The sequence below is a fragment of the Oryctolagus cuniculus genome, chromosome 1 (assembly GCF_051225735.1).
Source record: "Oryctolagus cuniculus isolate XC-2025 breed Fujian yellow rabbit chromosome 1, ASM5122573v1, whole genome shotgun sequence".
NCBI lineage: Eukaryota > Metazoa > Chordata > Mammalia > Lagomorpha > Leporidae > Oryctolagus > Oryctolagus cuniculus.
The window spans coordinates 94,519,536-94,540,662 of NC_142867.1; positions in this window are offsets into that span (position 1 = coordinate 94,519,536).

A 21,127-nucleotide genomic window follows, 5' to 3' on the forward strand; every position below is an offset into this window, starting at 1 on the left:
TAGGGCCCATTGATTTGTGTTTTAGCAAGTCTCCAGGAAATTCTGATGCATGTGAAAGCTGGAAAACCACTGAGCAAATAGAATTATGTGGTTGGAGATATGCTGGAAAAAAAAAAATGTATAAAGCGGCCAGCTCTGTGGCATAGCAGGGATGCTGCAGAGCCTACATCCCGTATGGGTGCTGGTTCAAGTTCTGGCTGCTCCACTTCAGATCCAGCTCCCTGCTAATGTGCCTGGGAAAGCAGCAGAGGATGGTCCAAGTGCTTGGGCCCCTGCATCCACATGGTAGACCCAGAAGAAACTTCTGGCTTCAGATAGGCCCAGCTCCAACTGTTGCGGCCATTTGTTCAGTAAATCAGCAGATGGAAGATCTCTCTGCCTCTGCCTCTCTATAACTCTTTCAAATGAATAAATAAATCTTTTTAAAAAGGCATAAAAACTGCCAAGAACACCGTAATCACAGAAAGTATGCAATACTGCTCTTATTATCCAGGGCCTTGCTCTTTAGAGGTGATACATCTAGTATTTGAAAGTCATTTTTCTTGCAAATAATTTTCTCTTATTACTTGATAACCACTTGAAAGTATACAATGACTTACCTTCACATTAACTTATTTTAAAAAAGTTTTTATTTGCAATGCAGGGAGAAGGTGTGGGGAGCAACTCAGACAAGACTGTTACTCGAATTAAGACTTATTCTATGCATCTGCTCTCCCACAATATGGCGCTGGGAGAGGAGGAAACAGCTTCTACACAGCTGCCTCCAGTTCAACCAATAAACTGTAGGACCTGCTCCTGATTGGAGGAGAGCAGCGTACTCGACGTGTGGGTAGCAGAGTTGGGATTGGCGGAAGAGGACTATAAAGGAGGAGAGAGACAACATGCACCAGGAACATCTGAGGGAACACCTGTGCAGCCCCCGAGAGAGCTGGCCGGCGGTGTGCCGCTCCCCCATGGAAGTGGGGAAAGTGGCAGGGGGAACCGCCCTTCCACGGAGGTGGAGGGGACGGTAGCCAACCCGGGAAGAACCAGCAGCAAACCCGGGGAGGGCCGAGCAGACAAAAGAACAGCGCAGGGTCCTGTGTCGTTCCTCCATGAAGAGGGGGAGCGACAGAAGGAGAGAGAGAGAGAAAGAGAGGGAGAGAGGGAGAGAGGGAGAGAGAGAGATAAAGAGATCTTCTATCTGCTGTTCACTCCTAGATGGTTGCAGGAACCAGATGTGGGCCAGGCTGAAGCCAGGAACCAGGAACTGCATCCTGGTCTCCAAGTACTTGGGCCATCACCTGCTGCCTTCTCGGGCATGTTAGCAGAAAGCTGGATCACAAGCTGAGTAACTGGGGCTAAAACTGGCACTCCAATATGGGATTATTCCTTTAGTGATATCTGTGTTAGTCTTTTGCTTTTTTTTTTTTTTAATTTGACAGGTAGAGTTATAGACAGAGAGACAGAGAGACAGAGAGAAAGGTCTTCCTTCTGTTGGTTCACCCCATAAATGGCCGCTACGGCTGGCACAATACCGATCCAAAGCCAGGAGCCAGGTGCTTCTTCCTTGTCTCCCATGCGGGTGCAGGGCCCAAGCACTTGGGCCATCCTCCACTGCCCTCCTGGGCCACAGCAGAGAGCTGAACTGGAAGAGGAGCAATCTGGACTAGAACCCAGGGCCCATTTGGGATGCTGGCACTGCAGGAGGAGGATTAACCAAGTGAGCCATGGCGCCGGCCCAGTCTTTTGCTTTTTAATATACTTCCCTCTGTGGAAGAGACAATGCTAGAGTACAGCTGGTGAGTAGGGTGTAGTGAATGACCTCAAGCACTCAACAAGTTTGTCACACTTGCAAACATCATCTCAGGCAACTATGGGGAGGTGCACAAACCATGTGTGTTACAAGGAAAAAGAAAACCACAGATCTATTAGACTTATTCAATGAACTGAATTGTTAGCTCCTGTAAGATTCTATGGTACAGATAAATAACTTAATTAAACTTGTTTAATGAACAAATGAATGAACAGGCATACTACTGATTGTCGCTTTTTGGTCTTAGGAAAGAAGAAAGATATTACAATAATAATCCAGAATTTGCATTTGTGTGTTCACCTCTCCTCTGTAGCCTCACAACTTAATACACCTTCCCAGCAGCTGCCAAACTTGAAGAATAGGATTGTGCACTTAAGACATCCCTCCAACTGATCACTTGGTTAACCTTGTTTTCTCTCCGAAACACTGTTCTAATTCAAAGTGATGGCCCTCGTGCAAAGGCAGGCAAGGAGGCAAGTGTTAGGGAATGATGTTTAGAAATTCTAGGAACAATAGAGAGGAAATATGCTTACCTAGAGGACTCTAAAGAGTGTGCATTTGGGAGCAGACTGAAGTGAATAATGGCCTGCAAGTTATGTTCTAGATACTTCTAGATGGCTCTAGTATTCCTCTTCTAATGCATGAATGCAATGCATCCCAGTGTTCCCAAGTGTAACTTCCCATTTTTAAGTGCAAAAATCCTGAAGATTTTCAGACATTTATAGTTTTGTAAGTCACCTACATGTTAGCATGAACATATCTCACTATAGAGTTAGTGCTCTTTAACACCTTTGACTCTTCCAGAGAGAATGAATGTTATATGGCTGATACTTTTTCACCAGGATCTTCTTTCTGATTTTTCTCTCTTCATTCTATCATTTTTGTATCAAATCTAAATTTTTTTTACTTTTTTTAATTTAGTAAATATAAATTTCCAAAGTACAGCTTATGGAATACAATGCCCCCCCCCCCATAACTTCCCTCCCACCCACACCCCTCCCATCTCCCGCTCCCTCTCCCATTCCATTCACATCAAGATTCATTTTCAATTATCTTTATATACAGAAGATCGATTTAGTATATATTAAGTAAAGATTTCATCGGTTTGCACCCACACAGAAACACAAAGTGTAAAATACTGTTTCAGTACTAGTTATAGCATTACTTCACATTGGACAACACACTAAGGACAGATCCCACATGAGAAGTAAGTACACAGTGACTCCTGTTGTTGACTTAACAATTTGACACTCTTGTTTATGGCATCAGTAATCTCCCTAGGCTCTAGTCATGAGTTTCCAAGGCTATGGAAGCCTTTTGAGTTCGCCGACTTCGATCTTACTCCGACAGGGTCATAGTCAAAGTGGAAGTTCTCTCTTCCCTTCAGACAAAGGTACCTCCTTCTTTGATGGCCCTGTTCTTTCCACTGAGAGCTCACTTGCAGAGATCTTTCATTTAAATTTAAGTCAAAATCATTCAAACCTAAGACTCTATCAAAGCATGTCAATGGCTAAAAGAAAATGGAACAATTTTTTTTTTTTTCCTAGAGAAGTGTGGAAAACATAGTGGAACATAGGAAATTTGGAGGTAAAAATAGGATATGTGAGATAGGAAGTTGGTAGCCTCCAGGCAGGTTCAATACTTTAGGGAACCCACAGATTCCTCAGGAGCTTTAAGCAGAACCTATGCTTCCATGAATCATCATACAAGCGGATACGCATTTAAAGTTATAGAATAAAGTTTACCACAGAGAATTGTTGCTCCTTGCTAAATGTAGCTAAATTGAAATCCATAATAGTTTTTAGTAAGTCCTTAACATTTAGGTTTCTGATATTGGGCCTGCCATGCATGGGACGGATTGATAAATCAATGTTAAATAAATGCCTGATTTTGCCTTCTATGTAAGCACACCTGGAGTCCAACACTGACTTGGCCGTTCAAAGTACAGAAATTAGCTCTGGATAACATAAAATAATCTAAATTTTGTTTTTTAGGTTCTCAGAAAAGCAATGTCCAGGGAGACTGGAGCCCCAAGCTGAGAGAGCCAATAGGACCAAGGCCTGATGAAACCAAAACCAGGTCTGGAAGCCATCAGTAACATCTGTCGGGGAACATCCTGCAGAGAGGAGCCAGTCAGAACCAAACTCAGAAACTGCTCACCACAGGCTGTGAGATCCCTTCATTTCTCTGCCCTGCTTTGTGAAATACAGTCATCATATTTATATTATAAGGATACTGGGAAGACTAAAAGGGTGAGTGGATGTTTAGTGCTAAATCGTTTATAAATGGGAGATTTCAGAATTGCATTTCACCATGATTTGGAATAGTTTTCCAGAAATATTGTGATGGTTTATTAAAAAAAAAAGCTAATGTGTGCTATTTTCTTCTAAGGCACCACTGGTAATTGAGCCAACCATTGATTAAATGACCATTAATGGGGGAAAAATAAAGCATTATATCATTCAATGCATACATTGACCTGCTAGATATTGTTTATGTGTTCATTGTTTCTCTTTCATTACTAGAATGTGAGCTCCCAAAGAATAAGGACTCTATTCTGTTCACAGTAGCACCCCTAGGGCATAGAATAGCACCTGAAACACAATACGTGGTCCATCAATATTTATTGAATAAATAGATGCATGAATAACTGATTAATTGATGATTAATTGGTAATTATAAAAACAAGAAAAACAAGATTGTCCCCTAGGGATAGATTTAAACCCCCCATATAATGGATTGAATGAAGGCACAAAGCATCACTCTCAGGACCAGAACCCATATAAAACCCTTATTACTGACAAGGTGATGAGCCAAGCATCTCATGGGCAGTGTTCACACAACTTATGATACCCCAGTTTTCACATGAAGGAACTTGGGCTCAGGGAGGAGAAATCCTTTGTTAAAGTACGCATATATGCGAAATGGTATTTCCAAGATTTTCACCCTGATCTTTCAGTCCTTAGAGCCTGTTATCATAGTCTTTTTTCTGTTATAGTATACTATAATAGATTGTTAATTGATAAAGAAAAAAAATCTATTTCTCACAGTTCTGGAGGCTGGAAGTCTAAGACGGGAGAGCTGAGTCTGTGAAGTTCCTTTCACTGGGTTCTAATGTGGGCATCACCTGGTGAGGAAGTGTGTGTGCTGGCCAAATCAACCCTTAACCAGGATTCCACTCCTGTAATAACAATATTAATCCATTAGCGATGGTGGAGCTCCTACGACCTGATCACCTCTTCGCAGCTCCTCTCTCCAGTCCTGGGCAATGGGATTAAGTTTGTAGCACAGGAACTCTGGGGGACATATTCATATCACAGCACCTGTGCTCTAAACAGTTACAGAAGCATTCATTGATATCTACGCCAAGCAGTGTTTGAGAAATACAGACAAAGCAGTATCTTTCATCTACTAGTTCATTCTCCACATGCCTGCAAAGGCTGGGGCTATGCCAGGCTGGAGCCGGGAGCCAGGAATAAATCCAGATCTCCCATTTGGGTGGTAGGGACCTAAGTACTTGAGCAATCACCTGTGGTTTCCCAGAGTATGCATTAGCAGGAAGCTAGATTTGGAAGCAGAGCTGAGACTTGAACCCTGGCACTCCAATATGTGAGGCGGGCATCCTAAGTGGTATGTTAACCACTGAAACAAATGCCCACCTTGAAGGCATGGCTGTTAAAAAATATTTATTCATTTAAACTGTAAGTTATATCATACAATGTCTTGTAATGGTATTATTCTTTTTTTAAGTTTACAAATTTGGTAAGAATACACTATAACATTAACTGATATTCTGCATTTCTAGGTCAGCATATATTTTAAATAAGATAGAACAAAAGTAGGAGAAAGAAAACTTTATTTGAAACTAAAGACTACCCTCAGGAACTCGTCCAGGAAGTGAGCACATAGTCTTATCTCACTTGTGAGAATGAGGCACTCGGAGAGGGCTCCCAAGCTTGTATCCAGAAGTCAACTTGTTTATTGTCACCAAGAACAGGAAAAGGAAGAGAGGAATAAGGAAAGAAGGAAGGGAAAAGAACACACCCTGGTGATTCTGGTTAGAGAGAAGGGAGCAAACAACCTCCTGACCCAGCAGTTCGCATTAAAATGAGCTAGTGAAGAAATGTGTGGAGTAGCTTCAGAAGTCCGTGAGTATTAGAGAGAGACCCATATTATCAGAAAAGATTGGGCTAAGTGGGGTTCTTCCTGTGTGCTGATTCTGAATATGTGTGCAGAACATAGGCTAGATGACTCTTATTTTTATTGATATATACAATCTACAAATATTTATCTACATAATCCATGATAATAATGAAATACCATTCCTCATTTACATATTCTATGTGTGTGTGTGTGTATATAGAGAGAGCATCAGTTTTATGTTAGGCACTGGGAATACAGAGATCTGAGAGACACTGCTTTAAATGTCTGGCAGCTCAAAATGCGCTATTATTACTAAAGTGAGATCTTATTTAAATACTGACTGAATCTTTATGACAAAGAATGTACTTCTACATTGCAAGTTGGCAGAATCCTTCCTAAAAGCAATGATGTAACAAATCCCAAGAGTCACAAAGGTATTCATATTTTGAGGGCCATTGTCTACTGGTAAGAATTTTCACTGAGAAAATAACTTAAAAAGCAAAAGCAAAAAAATGTTTCCTTTATGCTTAGTTATAACAGCAAACACTTGGAAACAACCTATAGGGAAGTGGTTACATTAGTTATGACAACTTAATGACATATAATTTACTTATTAAAACTTTATATTAATAATAAGATATTAAAGGAATAACTTTAACCCAAAAATCTAATACATAGGTACACAACATTTTATTGTATATTGGCCAAAGAGAAAGTGTATAAGCAAGAAAGTTGGGAGAAAACTTAAAAAAGAAAACAGCAGTGTGAGGGAGGCAGGGTTTTATGCCTGATACTTCTTATAAATTTTCTAACAGTTTATTTTAGAATAGATTTAAATTTCTAAAAGAAAAATTGTGAAGTAGTAATACAAAGAGTTCCCATATATCCCTCACCTCCATTTTCCCTATTAATGCTTCATGTTAGTATCTTTTAATTAATACCATCATATATTTTTTAAGGATAAGTGAAGTTTTGAAAGGCTGTAACAATGTATACATTAAATTTGCCACTGAAAAAAAAAAGAAGATGTATATGATGCATTAATGCAATGACCTGTTTTACTCATTCATTTGTTCAGCCAAGCTTCAGCCGCTGACGGTCTAGAACTCTTGCATTTAACCTACACGTTGGCACTGGGCTCCGTGCTAGAGGTGCACACAGTAAAGTCCTGCCTTATCTACCCAGCTCTTAATTCTCCAGGGAGAGATCAGCTGTAAACTCAAATTATCCTATCGTATAATTAGCAGAATAATAGAGGGATTTAAAGGTTCAAAAAAGGGCAGAAGAGGGAAAGCCCATCTCTAACTGGGCAGCTGAGGCTGGGAATGAGATGGAGACAGGAGTCAGGATGGGCTTTCCATAGGAGTGGGCTGTAGTTGAGCACTCCTGGCCACGAGTTGGAGTTCACCAGCAAGATGGCAGAGGTGAGGAGGACGGGTGGCAGCAGGAACTGGAGAGGGAAGCATTCCCAGCCGAGGGGATACGTAGTCAGGAGACGTCAAAGAGCATAAGTTCTTAAAAAATTGAAGGTATTTTTATCTCAAGGTAATTTGGGGGCAGTGACAGGAGATGGGGCAGAAAAGAAAGGCAGAGACCTATCTGTTGGAGTGTCCCTCTAACCCATAGTTCCAGTGCCTGAAGTAGGAGGGTAGAAGCCAGGAGTCACCTGCTGGATGAGCTGTGGCCAAAGGCAAAGGTCAGGAGAGCAAGTTCTGACCCAAGCTGCAGATCCAAAGGCAGGACTGAAATGAGGCTCCAGGGCACACAGCTGGAGTATGGTCAGCAGAACAAAGATGACGGCTGAGTAGAATGACCTGGAACCTGTCTGGGGCAGCCGCAGTAGCGGCACGGGCTTTTGAGGGTTTGCTGGGGTTATTTAAAGGCCCCTGAGAGGGGTGGACTGGGCAACGTCACGGGAGCCTTGAGTGCTAGAGGGAGGCATGTAGGCATTAACGGTCTGTGATGGAAACCACGGGAAGGTTCTTAGGAATGACATGGTTGGCTTTTCATTTACAGAAGACTGCTCTGCAGGGAGCTTGCAGCATAGGCTGGACTGCAGTAGGGAGAGGCAAGGGGTCAGCGAGGGGTGGGCTGTAGGAGGCTCGATCAGAGGATGAACAGCTATGTTTATCTTAAACCATGAGCCCTGAGAGACAAGCATGTCAGTATATACAGTTAGCATTTTGTTTATTCTTATGTCAGCTTCTGAGGTTGAGTAGTGAATGTGTTTACAGACGCCTGTGTAGCGAGCAGGATGTCAAAAGTCCCATTAGAGCACATTCCACTTGCCCAGTCATTTTGATGAGTCAATTTGCTAAATTATAGAGCTATTTCATGTAAGAATCAGCAAATTCTGGAAGTTGGATAGTTTGCCCAGCAGTTTGAAAGTCTCCATTTTTTTTCCCTTCTAGAATTTTGTCTGTATGTAACAGTTTAACTGTTTGAAGGGTCTACCATACAAACAGTGCAATGTGGCTCCCCCTCTACCCAGTCATAGGCTAAAATTCTAAGCCCACGGATGATGGTGTTAGGAGGAGGGGCCTCTGGGAGTTAACTACGTCATCAAGGTGAAGTGCTCGTGAAAGACACTCCCGAGAGCTCCCTTGCCTCGTCCACCACACAAGAGCACAGTGAAACGCTGCCCTCTGTGAATCAGGAAGCAGGCACTTTATCTTGGACTTACCAGGTTATGGAGCCATGAGACGTAAATCCTGTTTTTTTTTTATGAGCTACCTTGCCTATGGATTTTGTTACAGTAGTAACAAAATTGACCCTATTGAGCCGCGGCGCCGGCCAACCTCCACACTTTTGATCCAGCATCTTTCTAATGTGCTCTCTGGGATGTTGCAGGTGACAACCCAAGTACCTGTGTCCCTGTCATCCATGTTGGAAACCCGGATGGAGTTCTGGGCTCCATATACAGCCTGATCCAGTCCTGGCTGTTGTGGGCATTTGGGAAGTGAACCAGTGGATGGAAGATCTCTCTATTTCTTTCTGTCTCTCTGCCTTTCAAATAAAATGAAAATAAATAAAAAAGAAAGTCAACACATCCAACATAAACTCAAAAGAAGCATTTGGAAGTCTTCTTGGAAATTCGTGCAATAATGATAAAAGATGCTAAAACTAGTGAGTGAAGAAAAGAATTTTCACATAGTTACAAAGTATCAGCTCTCAAAATATGTATTAATCACCAAAGAAAAAAGCTATCACCTTAGACATTGTAGAAGGAACCAGTATGTCCGGAAAGAAAGAATGAAGTTTCTGGAATACTCTGGACAAAATTATATAACCTGTGACTGATGGTGATGATACACCAGACTGATCCAAATTGAGGGACATTTTACAAAATAACTAGCCTCTGACTTTAAGATACTAACATCCTGAAAGTCATGGAAAGGCAGAGGAGCTGTTCCAGATGGAAGGAAGCAGAGGGAGAGGATAATTAGGGGCCAACTGGGCCCTTTGCTCTACTGTGAAGGCCATGACTGGCACAACTGGCAAATTTGAATAGGATTCCTGGGTGAAAGTTCTTTGTGCTATTCTCACAATTTTTCTGTAATTTTGAAGCTGTGTCAATATAAAATACATATTAAATAAATGTTTAAAATTATTAAATCAGGCTCAATTTATGCTGGAAAAATAAAGACTATGTAAAATTTAGATTATCTATTTAATAGGCTAGTAAAAGAGTGTGAAAGTTGTCAATTTAAATGGTTGTGTCAAAGCAATAGAACAATAAACACTCAGAAAAAGCAGAAACTATTCTAAAATATAAAATTCATAAAGCTTTTTAAAGATACTATGCAGTCTATAAAATCATACTCATGCAAATTAACTCTAGCTCTACTTAATTATATAAGGGACATACTGGAATAAAATGTAAGTTCAAATAAGTTAAAATATTGAGCTTTGTTAAGTGCCTATAACAAATTTCTTTTACACATAAAAGGTAACAGAAGAAAAGATATTTTTCTGATCTCCTTTAAAAAAGCATTGAAGGGGCCGGCGCCGCTGCTCAATAGGCTAATCCTCCCCCTGCAGCACCAGCACACCGGATTCTTTCCAGGTTGCTCCTCTTCCAGGCCAGCTCTCTGCTGTGGCCCGGGAAGGCAGTGGAGGATAGCCCAAGTGCTTGGGTCCCTGCACCCGCATGGGGGACCAGGAGAAGCACCTGGCTCCTGCCTTCAGATCAGCGTGGTGTGCAGGCCGTAGCACGCCGGCCGCGGTGGCCATTGGAGGGTGAACCAACAGCAAAAGGAAGACCTTTCTCTCTGTCTCTCTCTCTCACTACCCACTCTGCCTGTCAAAAAAGAAAAAAAAAAAGTTTCTTTTTAAAAAAAAAAGCATTGAAGGATATGGATTTAAAAGTGTCCAAATTTTCAGAGTAAATATCAGTTTAGCCATTATCTTTCCCTGATTATGTAAGAATGATATGATCTCTCAAACTCACTGACAAAATTACAATATATAATTTGAAATGCACGTGAAACAAGTCATTCTATATTGAACAAATTAAATAATTTATTTGTTCTCTGAATTCATAAATATCTAAAAATGAAGTCAGCTAATTACAAGCAAATTATGAGTGTTTTATAAAGATCTACAGTTACTACACCAAGTTAACGTGTCCTCACCCCAACATATGATCTACATTACACCATATTACACATCTTCCTATACTTCCTTCTTAATCTCCTTAATTTACATACTTTCTTAGTCCTTTAAGTGTTGGCTTTCTACAGGGTCCATCCATGATCTCTCTCTCTCTCTGATTTATTTATTGGGAAGGCAGAGCAATGGGGGGGGGGGTGAGATTAGAGAGAGAGATTAATTTCCATTCTCCAAGTGGCTACAACAGACAGGTCTGGACAAGGTCAGAGCTAGGAGCCAGGAACTCCATTCTCATTTCCCACACGGGTGGCAGGGCCCCAAACACTTGGGCCATCTCCCACTGCCTTCCCAGGTGCATTAGCAGGAAGCCAGATCAGAAGTGGAGCAGCTGAGACTCACACTTGCATTCCTTTATGGGATACTGATTATCACAAGCAGCAGCTTAGCCTGCTGTGCCACAAAGCCAGCCCCCTCGTCATTTTCTCTGAGTATTCACTATTGTGTATTTTCATCTTCTAAGTATTCTCTTTGTGTAACCCCTCAATTACTGTAGCTTAAGAAGATACAGGAGTGTATGCTCTGGAGGCCATCATGCTAAGGGAAATAAGTCCATCGTAGAAGAGAAAAACTGCATTGCATAATTCCATCTGAAGTATCTCAAATAGGCAAACTCATAAAAACACAGTGGAATGGTGGCTGTCAGTGGCTGGAGGAGAAAGGAAATGGAGATTTGCTGTGAGTACAAAGCTTCAGTACTGTAAGCTGAGTAAGCTCTGGAAGTCTGTTCTACATCGTTGTACCTACAGTTATCAGTACTGCATTGTGCACCTAAAAATTTGTTAAGAGAGTAAATCTCCCATTAAGAGTTTTTACCACAATTTTAAAAATAGATCTCATTTATGCTGATGAAACCTAAACTTCCATCTTCAACCCAGATTTTTCTTTTCTGTTGTGTCTAATGATCTCCTGGAGTCTCCTCTTGAGTCTGTCCCCATAAGGACTATGTAGTGGGCATCTACCACACTGGACACTGGGAAACTCTCCTTTCAAGCATGTGTGTGTGTGTGTGGTTTTTTTTTTTTTTTTTTTTTTTTTTTGGGACAATCAGTGACACAACTGGAATAATTAGACTGGTCTTCCAGGAGTATTGAATGTTAGAGGTGAGGTTCTTAAATCACTTGTGGCCATGTCCTCTCTTGAGTGGAAATCCAGGGGGTAAATTAGGGGTCTTGTTTCATACTTCTGCATGCAGGGATCCCATTTTCCCAGCACCGTTTTTTGAAGAGACTGTGCTTTTTCCATGGATTGATTTTAGCTCCTTCATCCAAGATTAGTTGGTTGTAGATGCATGGATTGATTTCTGGGGTTTCTATTCTGTTTCATTGGTTTACATGTCTATTTTTGTGCGAGTACCAGGCTGTTTTGATTATTACTGCCTTTTTTTTTTTTTTTTGTAGTGTGTTCTAAAGTCTGGTATTGTGATGTCTCTGGCTTTGTTTTTGTTAAGATTGATTTCATTATTTGGGGTTGCTTGTGTTTCCATATGAGTTTTAGCATAATTTCTACATCCGAGGAGAATGTTGTTGGTATTTTGTTTGGGATCACATTGAATGTGTAAGTTGCTGCAGTATGGACATTTTGATGATATTAATTCTTCTAATCCATGAACATGGAAGATTTTTCTAGTTTTTGTGTCTTCTTCTTTCTTTAATGTTTTATAATTTTCATTGTAGAGGTTTTTTACATTGTTAAATTTATTCCAAGGTATTTAAAATTATTTGTAGCTATTATGAATGGGACTGATCTTACAAGCTCTTTCTCAGCCATGACACTGTTACAAAAAGGCTATTGATTTTTGAATGCTGATTTTATATCTTGCAACTTTACTAAACTCTCTTATGAGTTCAATTGTCTTTTAGTGGAGTCTTTTATTTTTTAGATGAATTATTAAATATTAACTTTCAGTGTTAGTTTATATATGCTTAATATGATAAATACAGCTTTCTGCAAACAAGAGACTTTGGAGTCCTCAATACTATTTTAGGAAAGTAAAGGAGTTATGGGGCCAAAATGTCTCTCTAGCACTACCTCTACCCTGATTCATTCCAGGATCCTGTTGCATTTAGTCTTCATTTCTCTTTATCGTCTTTTAGTCTAGGACATCTCAGTGTTTCTTTGCCTTTTTATTGCCTTGATATTTTTTGAAAAATATTGGCAAGTTATTTTGTTACTTTATTTTTTTTAAAAGGTTTACTTATTTATATGAAAGGCAGAGTGATAAAGAGAAAGAGACTCAGAGAGAGATTGTCCATCTGCCAGTTCATTCCCCAGTATGGCCACAAAAATCACTGCTGGGCCAGGTGAAAACCAGGAGCCAGGAACACCATCCAGCTCTCCAACGTGGGTGACATGGGCTCAAGTTCTTGGGCCAACTTCTGCTGCTTTCCCAGGCACATTAGCAGGGAGCTGAATCAGAAGTAGACCAGCTGGGACTTGAACCAGTGCCCCTATGGGATGTCAACCCTGCAGGCAGAGGCTTTACCTGCTGCTCCATATATATATATATATATATATATATATATATATATATATATTTTGGACAGGCAGAGTTAGACAATGAGAGAGACAGAGAGAAAGGTCTTCCTTTACCGTTGGTTCACCTTCCAGTGGCCGCCGCGGCCGGCGCACCACGCTGATCCGAAGCCAGGAGCCAGGTGCTTCTCCTGGTCTCCCATGCAGATGCAGGGCCCAAGAACTTGGGCCATCCTCCACTGTACTCCTGGGCCACAGGCAGAGAGCTGGCCTGGAAGAGGGGCAACCGGGACAGAATCCGGCGCCCTGACCGGGACTAGAACCTGGTGTGCCGGCACCGTAGGCAGAGGATTAGCCTATTGAGCCGTGGTGCCGGCCGTGGCTTCAGTTTCATTATCAGTGGGTGTAGTAATTGGTGGGGTGGTGGTGGTGATGTGTTCCACAGGCTCCAGTAGACATAAAAGGGATACATGACAGCCACTACTCTACTCTATAAGAGAAAGAAGTTTGATTTTTTTTAAAGCTCTGTTGCACAGCATGATGAATACAGTTAGCAGTTAAGCATTCTATATTTCTTTCTTTTTTTTTTTTTTTTTTTTTTTTTTTTACTTATTTGACAGGTAGAGTTAGACAGTGAGAGAAAAGACAGAGAGAAAGGTCTTCTGTTGGTTCACCCCCCAAATGGCCGCTATCTCCCACGCAGGTACTGGTGTCCAAGTACTTCGGCCATCCTTCACTGCCTTCCCAGGCCATAGTAGAGAGCTGTACTGGAAGAGGAGCAGCCGGGACTAGAACCCGGAGCCCACATGGGATGCCGGTGCCCCAGGCAGAGGATTAACCAAGTGAACCACGGCGCCAGCCCCTAAGCACTCTATATTTCAACCTTGGTGGCAGAGTGGATCTTGAATGTTCTCAGATGTCAAAAGTTGGAGCTGCCGGCGCCGCGGCTCACTAGGCTAATCCTCCGCCTTGCGGCGCCGCCACACCGGGTTCTAGTCCCGGTCGGGGCGCCGGATTCTGTCCCGGTTGCCCCTCTTCCAGGCCAGCCCTCTGCTGTGGCCCAGGAGTGCAGTGGAGGATGGCCCAGGTGCTTGGGCCCTGCACCCCATGGGAGACCAGGAAAAGCACCTGGCTCCTGGCTCCTGCCATCGGATCAGCGCGGCAGCGTGCCGGCCACGGCGGCCATTGGAGGGGGAACCAACGGCAAAAGGAAGACCTTTCTCTCTGTCTCTCTCTCTCACTGTCTACTCTGCCTGTCCAAAAAAAAAAAAAAAAAAAAAGTTGGAGCTGATAAATGGGTTGATTGGCTTGATTTGATCATTCCACACTTTATTATAAAATCATATAATATATAATTATAATATTATATTTATATATGATATATATAATATAATATATAATATAATATATATATAATATAATATATATTATATATAATATCACTTTATACCCCATAAACATTTACAGCTGGAATTTGTCAATATATAATTTTTAAAAATATTTAAAAAGAAAAGAATGTAATATAATAATGAAGCCAGATGCACAATTCAACCTCTCCACTGAGCTATTGAACTCCAGGGAAATACAACTTCCTTCCATTTGGAGTCAGGTGAGCATAGCCTTTCTTTCTTTGAGGTAACCATGAAGGAAAGTTCTGGAAACCATTAGTCAACAAAAAGTTTTCAACTGGGCAAGTGCAGTAAAAGGAAGACAGAAGGGAGCAGGGTCACGTGGTGGCAGAGCTGTTGGCCGTGGTTGCTATGAGGGAGGACAGAGTAGAAGGAGTAGAACGCCATGAAATTTACACCGTGGACTGAATTGAGACAAATGTGATAACAATGACACAATAATTAGATTCACATCTTTCAGTTTCACTGCTCATGATTACATTTAATGGTTCTGCTCGAAAAATATTTTCAATACTGAAGTCTGCAAAAAATAATCATTTCCAAATCTTCAGATATGGGATTCTGATAGAATTAGGAAATCACTAAACATTAAGGTTTGTATTTTTAGATAAGGAAAATGATGACTAGAAAGAAATATGGGTATCAGGGGTTTAAATGAAGCATCTATAAATAAAGGTACTTTTCCAAAGCCATGGAATCACAGTTACACAGGAGCACACAATGAAACAACCACAGAGTGTCCTACTCAGTGGTCCTCGCAAACAGACATGCATTGGGCATCCATCAAGCTTCTTAAATCATTTTAATCTTCTCAAGGACAGAGCCACCTGGCTCTCTATTCTATAACCCCTAAGTGCTTGCTATCTGAAGACCCAAATAATGTGTAAATATGAGGTAACTTCAAAGAGTTCTTGGAAAAATGGAATGACAGGTAAATTTACTTTAGTGAAGAATTGGAATCCAAACACAGTTTTAAAATAATATACATGGTCCATGAACTTCCTAAAGACCCCACATAAAAACTTAATTTTGTTTGTAAACCTTTCTCCTAATCATTTGGAACAAATTTAAAGCAAATAGTTTACTAGTTATGATACATTTTATTAACCAGAATCTAAACAAGCATAATATTCAATTTTGGGGAAGAATTATTGGTATGTTTGAGATGTAAGAAGTGTTTTTGTAATTAGTCTATAATCCTGGCTGGCTTTTTTCAGAACACCTACTATTGTATGACTCTGTTTATATTTAGTGGTAGGAAATTTCAGCTGTTACTTATTTCTTTGATTATCTATGAGTATATTTTTAATTAAAATTTATTTGTTTATTTGAAAGGCACAATTACAGAGAGAGGGGGGAGAGAAGAAAGGGAGAGAGGGAGAGAGGGAGGGAGGGAGGAGGGACTCAGGGGAAATTTAAACTTAGCTAGCGCTTTTATTTTTCATTTTGTCTTGCAGTTGGTTTTGTTTTCCCTCAGAACTGGTTGTTTAATTGTCCATGTTTATTAATTTCTCCTCACAGTTCTGTTTCTTTTATTTCTTAAGATAGGTGCTATCATTTCCTTTGAGTATTGAATTTTAAAAATCCAATATATGTTATTGTCGCTCCCCATCTTCGTGGAGGAACGACACAGGACCCTGCGCTGTTCTTTCGTCTGCTCGGCCCTCCCCGGGTTTGCTGCTGGTTCTTCCCGGGTTGGCTACCGTCCCTTCCACCTCCGTGGAAGTGCGGTTCCCCCTGCCACATTCCCCACTTCCGCAGGGGAGCGGCACACCGCCGGCCGGCTCTCTCGGGGGCTGCACAGGTGTTCCTTCAGCTAGATGTTCCCCTTAGATGTTCCTGGTGCATGCCGTCTCTCTCCTCCTTTATAGTCCTCCTCTGCCAATCCCAACTCGGCTGCCCACACGCCGAGTACGCTGCTCTCCTCCAATCAGGAGCAAGTCCTACAGTTTATTGGTTGAACTGGAGGCAGCTGTGCAGAAGCTGTTTACTTCTCTCCCAGCGCCATATTGTGGGAGAGCAGATGCATAGAATAAGTCTTAATTCCAGTAACTCAGTCTAGTCCGGATTGCTCCCCACATGTTATTTAAGTTTCACATCTCCTTTTCCCCACGCCTATTTTTTATTTTTTATTTTTTTATTATTTTATTATTATTTTTTTGACAGGCAGAGTGCACAGTGAGAGAGAGAGACAGAGAGAAAGGTCTTCCTTTGCCGTTGGTTCACCCTCTAATGGCCGCTGCGGCCAGCGCGCTGCGGCCGGCGCACCACGCTGATCCGATGGCAGGAGCCAGGTGCTTCTCCTGGTCTCCCATGGGGTGTAGGGCCCAAGCACTTGGGCCATCCTCCACTGCACTCCCTGGCCACATTAGAGAGCTGGCCTGGAAGAGGGGCAACCGGGACAGAATCCGGCGCCCCGACCGGGACCAGAACCCTGTGTGGCGGTGCCGCAAGGCGGAGGATTAGCCTAGTGAGCCGTGGTGCCGGCCCGCACCCCTATTTTTTATTAAAGAGAAATAAATAAATTATGAAATGACCAAAAAGAGCACCATGACTAATTTCTGTTTAATGTGGTTTCACCCACTAATTCTAATGCAGTTTTAATTAGGAAAGCAAATTTACCTATATGTTCAAATTAAGTAATATTAGTTTTTTCTCCTTCAGATGTTAGTGTTGATTTTAAAATAAGGGATGCAATTTCTTTATCTGCAAATAGCCAGTTGGTTTTGGATTCTTTTTGTAAGAGGAGCCAAGATTAGGGTCATTCACAGGTGGTACCTTCGGGGTCTCCAGGTCTCAAGGTCAAGCTGACAGTGTAGGGTGTGACACCAGGCCTTAGCTGGCAGACCAGAATGATCTGAACATTTGCATTTGTTGTTCCGCCAAGACCTCATCACCAAATCAAATCAAAACCATTTTTGACTTCCACACACCAGCCCAAGAAAATGGCAATTGCCTTTCGTCATTCCTTTCTCTCTCCTTGAGGTTCATCTAAACCTGATACGATTTGAATGAAACAGCAGCAGTGATGGTAAGCTACACCTCTAAAGGACTGACTCTTCCTAGAGTAGTTTGGGTCTTCTGGTTCTGTCTGAGCCTTGAGCATTGAGCCCATCCTTTGGCTTACATTTTGAAATAATCTGAGAGCAGGCCCGGTAGCACTGATAGAATTAGACTCCAACTTCTGGGCTCAGAGCCCTCCCTTTCTCTCACTTGGTGTTAGCATTTTCTGGTTACAGCATTGTTTGTCTCCACAAGGCTAATGCAATACAGCATCATGTTTTTACATGAAAGACAGTGCGGTGTGACAGCCCCATGAAAGATGCTGCTTCCGTACCTTAAAGAAGGATTTCTTATTAGGTAGCTTTTTCACATAAAACTCCATTGTAACACTTATCTCCTTTTGTCTGAGTTTTGTATTATATTTTTGTGCCCTGAACTCAATGTAAGTTCTCTGAAAACAGAAATCATATTTCACTCATCTTCGATTCCTCATATGCATTCAATGTAATATAAAATGCAGAGAGTATAGGAAATATTTGTTGTATCAAAGAAGTTATAGTAGCAGCAAAAGAATTGCCTGGAACCAGAACTGTGTTCTGAATTCAGTATTTACTTCCCTTCCCCCACCCCGTTTTTTTTTTTTTTTTTTTTTTTTGGAGACTCTAGGATCTTTTTTAAAATGCTAATTTGCAGTTTGAAACTGTTTAGGTGAAAAATACAAGAAGCAGCAGCAAAACAGACGAAGCAGGCACTTTTGGATATTATAATTACATGTAAGGTTTGTTTTTATTATAGTTCTTTGGGTTTAATCATGCTCTTGATTCCATGAAATGTCATAGAATCACAGAACTGAGAAGGTCTCAAAAGGTCTTTTAGTCTCTGTCTTTAAAGAGACATGAGTTTAAAGTTTTGCAAACATTTGCTTACCCTATAGTTTTCTTTTAAAATATCCAAGAAAGGAAGGACACATAAAAGTCCAAACTTTTTTGAATAAGTATTATTTTATTTGGGCTTTCGCTAGTGGTGGCCTAACCATCTGCTCTCTCTCTCTCTCTCTTTTGTTGCCACTTTTGGGAGTTTTCTTTCTCTGATCTCTTTTGCATTCTGCCCCCAGAAAGAACTTTAAGTTCCTCTCTGCTCTCCTCTGAAGAGCAGCTTAGCAAGCCTTCCTTGTTTCTTGAGCATGCACCTGAGGAAGCAGGCAATTCTCAACCTTGACCTTGACCAGTGTGGTTAATCAAGACATTTATTCCAGGGCTTTCTCTAACGGGGATTTTGGTGAATGAGATTTTTCTTTGACTCGTTATATTCTCATGCACTCTTTTTCTAAATAAATGACTCTATTCGAGCCGGCGCCGTGGCTCAATAGGCTAATCCTCCACCTTGCGGCGCCGGCACACCGGGTTCTAGTCCCGGTTGGGGCGCCGGATTCTGTCCCGGTTGCCCCTCTTCCAGGCCAGCTCTCTGCTATGGCCAGGGAGTGCAGTGGAGGATGGCCCAGGTGCTTGGGCCCTGCACCCCATGGGAGACCAGGAAAAGCACCTGGCTCCTGGCTCCTGCCAGGATCAGCGCGGTGCGCCGGCTGCAGCGGCGGCCATTGGAGGGTGAACCAGCGGCAAAGGAAGACCTTTCTCTCTCTGTCTCTCTCTCTCACTGTCCACTCTGCCTGTCAAAAAAAAAAAAAAAAAAAAAAAAAAATAAAATAAATGACTCTATTCCTTCATTCTGTACATAGTGCTTACTTTCCAGAAATATAACGGAACCTTGTCTTCTCTCTTTCTGGTCCTGTGCTCAGGTCAACACCCATCATCTACGTTTAGACCCAGAGCTGATTACAGGGTTCTAAAAGGGTCAGACCACGCCACAGACTGTAGCATTCATGGGTTGTTGAAAGTTCTGGTGGCTCAGTTCCTGGAGTTCGCCAAGTACCTCTGTTTGCTATGCCAGCTATGTTTGGTCATCATCATTATTAACTTCAAACTTTTGTTTACCATTAGCTTTCTATGTGAGTACCCTTTTATCTCTGTAAGGACAGAGTTTTCTAAGGGTTAATATACTGTATACAGTGGTTGTCTGACAGATTCTCTTTGGCTCAATGAAGGCCTATGGGTTGTATCAACTCTGGTCACTGGTGTGGGCCTCTTGGTCTGCTGTCTTGAGACAGGCTTGATAAATCTGATGATAGATGTAGGAAGCTAAGAGAGAAGCATGCGGGGACAAGTAGATCTGGAGAATCAGAGAAGGGGAGTCCTATTTGGTATCCTAAAGCCTGAGAACTAGAAGGCCAGGTGTAAAGCAAAGGACGATCGAAGGAGATGGTTCAGGAAAACAGACCTGCGTGCGTGAGGCCTTAAGCTGAGGGAGGATGTGGCCATGTTCAAGCAAACTTCTCTACATTTGGCATGGTTTAAGCTTTAGACACAAGGCCAGGTAAGTGAAGAATGAAATGAATCAAGTTATGTTATTTCGTGTTATGTTATGTATGTGTTTGTGTTATGTTGGACCATTTAAGTCATGCTTAAGAAGGCTAAGAGTGATGAAAAACACATAAAGCTCTCCAGAGAGGGAATGACATTATTAGTAGAATTTTACAAGACTTACCTGACCTTGGTGTGAAAAACTAGAGGCAGAAGAACTCCAATAGCTAGCGTAGCAATAATCCAACAGGAATGATGGTGGCCTGAGCTAAAAAATGGGAAAAAGATAAATTTCAAAAATATAAACTAGGTAAAAGGAGACACAGTATTCTGTCACTTCCATCATCTCTGCAATTTAAATTATACAACAAGACTTAGCTGACTGGAATTGGGGACTGAAGCAAGCTGTTGGGGAAGGCACCCTGAGGAGAAGGAGCTGCTTGGTTTTCCTGATTGCCTATTTGCTTCTGAAAAAGGATTGTCTAGAAGTAGAGGGTCTGCCTTATGGAGCAAGCGATTCCTGCCTTGTATGTGTTCTGGGATGGGTGGCCTTCCTCCAGGAAGTGAGGCACCAGCCCCGATGATGATGCACTGATCTCAGCACTGGCCGGGACACACCTGCTCCACGTGACTAGTGCTGGAGTCTGTGTTGTAAATGAGTCATAACTGAAACCTCTATGGGGAAGACTCATAGAGGGTAAGAGGCACTCAAAACACATTACACAAGGAGTAAGTCAGGAGAGCAGATGTTTAAAAATGAGAAGACTTGGGTTGGAACTCTGATAGTTCTCCTAGAAGGCCTGTAGGGTTCGTAGACTTGCTCTGTGAGACCTGAGAGGGCTGAAATGGGACCAGTGGATAGACAGATGTTTCTAGGGAGCAGGTGTCATCTCAGCCTGAGATCTAAGTCTTGGATCTGGCTGGGAATAGAGGCAATGTGCTTCCTCCCAATGTAAATGTTCAGTAGCCCAAATAGGGCCCTCAAAATATCATCCAACTCTGAGTCACCTCAGTTTTAGAAGTACTTTTTTTTTTTTTTTTTTTGACAGGCAGAGTGGACAGTGAGAGAGAGAGACAGAGAGAAAGGTCTTCCTTTGCCGTTGGTTCACCCTCCAATGGCCGCCGCGGCCGGCGCACCGCGCTGATCCGATGGCAGGAGCCAGGAGCCAGGTGCTTTTCCTGGTCTCCCATGGGGTGTAGGGCCCAAGCACCTGGGC